This window comes from Triticum dicoccoides, chromosome 4A (genome assembly GCF_002162155.2).
Source record: "Triticum dicoccoides isolate Atlit2015 ecotype Zavitan chromosome 4A, WEW_v2.0, whole genome shotgun sequence".
In the NCBI taxonomy this organism is placed as follows: Eukaryota; Viridiplantae; Streptophyta; class Magnoliopsida; order Poales; family Poaceae; genus Triticum; species Triticum dicoccoides.
The window spans coordinates 58,336,603-58,339,516 of record NC_041386.1 but is presented as its reverse complement, the minus strand read 5'-3'; positions in this window follow the sequence as shown (position 1 = coordinate 58,339,516).

Here is a 2,914-nt window from a genome sequence, read left to right as displayed (position 1 = left end):
TCTCCATTTTGAACATTTTCACGAATGGAGCTGAAGTGATGCTTGATATGCCTGGTCTTCCTGTGAAACCTGGGCTCCTTGGCAAGGGCAATAGCTCCAGTGTTGTCACAGAAGAGAGTCATCGGGCCCGACGCATTGGGAACAACTCCTAGGTCGGTAATGAACTCCTTCACCTAGATTGCTTCTTGTGCTGCCTCCGAGGCTGCCATGTACTCCGCTTCGCATGTAGATCCCGCCACGACGCTTTGCTTGCAACTGCACCAGCTGACTGCCCCACCATTCGAAGTATACACGTATCCGGTTTGTGACTTAGAGTCATCCAGATCTGTGTCGAAGCTAGCATCGACGTAACCCTTTACGACGGGCTCTTCGTCACCTCCATAGACGAGAAACATATCCTTAGTCCTTTTCAGGTACTTTAGGATATTCTTGACCGCTGACCAGTGTTCCATGCCTGGATTACTTTGGTACCTTCCTACCAAACTTACGGCAAGGTTTACATCAGGTCTGGTACACAGCATGACATACATGATAGACCCTATGGCCGATGCATAGGGGACGACACTCATCTTTGCTCTATCTTCTGCCATGGTCGGGCATTGAGCTGTGCTCAATTTCATACCTTGCAATACAAGCAAGAACCCCTTCTTGGACTGATCCATATTGAACTTCTTCAATATCTTGTCAAGGTATGTACTTTGTGAAAGACCAATGAGGCGTCTCGATCTATCTCTATAGATCTTGATGCCTAATATATAAGCAGCTTCTCCAAGGTCCTTCATTGAAAAACACTTGTTCAAGTAGGCCTTTATGCTTTCCAAGAATTCTATATCATTTCCCATCAATAGTATGTCATCCACATACAATATGAGAGATGCTACAGAGCTCCCACTCACTTTCTTGTAAACGCAAACTTCTCCATAAGTCTGCATAAACCCAAACGCTTTGATCATCTCATCAAAACGAATGTTCCAACTCCGAGATGCTTGCACCAGCCCATAGATTGATCGTTGGAGCTTGCACACCTTGTCAGCATTCTTAGGATCGACAAAACCTTCCGGCTGCATCATATACAATTCTTCCTTAAGGAAACTATTAAGGAATGTTGTTTTGACGTCCATTTGCCATATCTCATAATCATAGAATGCGGCAATTGCTAATATGATTCGTACGGACTTCAGCTTCGCTACGGGTGAGAAAGTCTCATCGTAGTCAACCCCTTGAACTTGTCGATAACCCTTAGCGACAAGCCGAGCTTTATAGATGGTCACATTACCATCCGCGTCTGTCTTCTTCTTAAAGATCCATTTATTTTCTATGGCTCGCCGATCATCGGGCAAGTCAGTCAAAGTCCATACTTCGTTTTCATACATGGATCCTATCTCGGATTTCATGGCTTCCAGCCATTTGTCGGAATCTGGGCCCACCATCGCTTCTTCATTGTTCGAAGGTTCACCATTGTCTAACTACATGATTTCCAGGACAGGGTTGCCGTACCACTCTGGTGCGGAACGCGTCCTTGTGGACCTTCGAAGTTCAGTAGCAACTTGATCTGAAGTTTCATGATCATCATCATTAACTTCCTCCCTAGTCGGTGCAGACACCTCAGGAACAATTTCTTGAGCTGCGCCACTCTCCGGTTCAAGAGGCAATACTTCATCAAGTTCTACTTTCCTCCCACTTACTTCTTTCAAGAGAAACTCTTTCTCTAGAAAGGATCCATTCTTGGCAACAAAGGTCTTGCCTTCGGATCTAAGATAGAAGGTATACCCAATAGTTTCTTTAGGGTATCCTATGAAGACAGATGCATTTTCCGATTTGGGTTCGAGCTTTTCAGGTTGAAGTTTCTTGACATAAGCATCGCATCCCCAAACTTTCACAAACGACAACTTAGGTTTCTTGCCAAACCACAATTCATACGGTGTCGTCTCAACGGATTTCGACGGAGCCCTATTTAAAGTGAAAGCGACAGTTTCTATAGCATAACCCCAAAATGATAGCGGTAGATCGGTAAGAGACGTCATAGATCGTACCATATCCAATAGGGTGTGATTACGACGTTCGGACACACCATTACGCTGTGGTGTTCCAGACGGCGTGAGTTGTGAAACTATTCCACATTTCCTTAAGTGCGTGCCAAATTCGTGACTCAAATATTCTCCCCCACGATCTGATCGTAAGAACTTAATTTTCCTGTCACGTTGATTCTCAACCTCACTCTGAAATTCCTTGAACTTTTCAAAGGTCTCAGACTTGTGTTTCATTAAGTAGACATACCCATATCTACTTAAGTCATCAGTGAGGGTGAGGACATAACGATATCCACCGCGAGCCTCAACGCTCATTGGACCGCACACATCAGTATGTATGATTTCCAATAAGTTGGTTGCTCGCTCCATTGTTCTGGAGAACGGAGTCTTGGTCATTTTACCCATGAGGCATGGTTCGCACGTGTCAAATGATTCATAATCAAGAGACTCCAAAAGTCCATCTGCATGGAGTTTCTTCATGCGTTTGACACCAATGTGACCAAGGCCGCAGTGCCACAAGTATGTGGGACTATCATTATCAACCTTACATCTTTTGGCATTCACACTATGAATGTGTGTAACATCACGTTTGAGATTAAATAAGAATAAATCATTGACCAACGGGGCATGACCATAAAACATGTCTCTCATATAAATAGAACAACCATTATTCTCAGATTTAAATGAGTAGCCATCTCGCATTAAACGATATCCAGATACAATGTTCATGCTCAAAGCTGGTACTAAATAACAATTATTGAGGTTTAAAACTAACCCCGTAGGTAAATGCAGAGGTAGCGTGCCGACGGCGATCACATCGACCTTGGAACCATTCCCGACGCGCATCGTCACCTCGTCCTTCGCCAGTCTCCGTTTATTCCGCA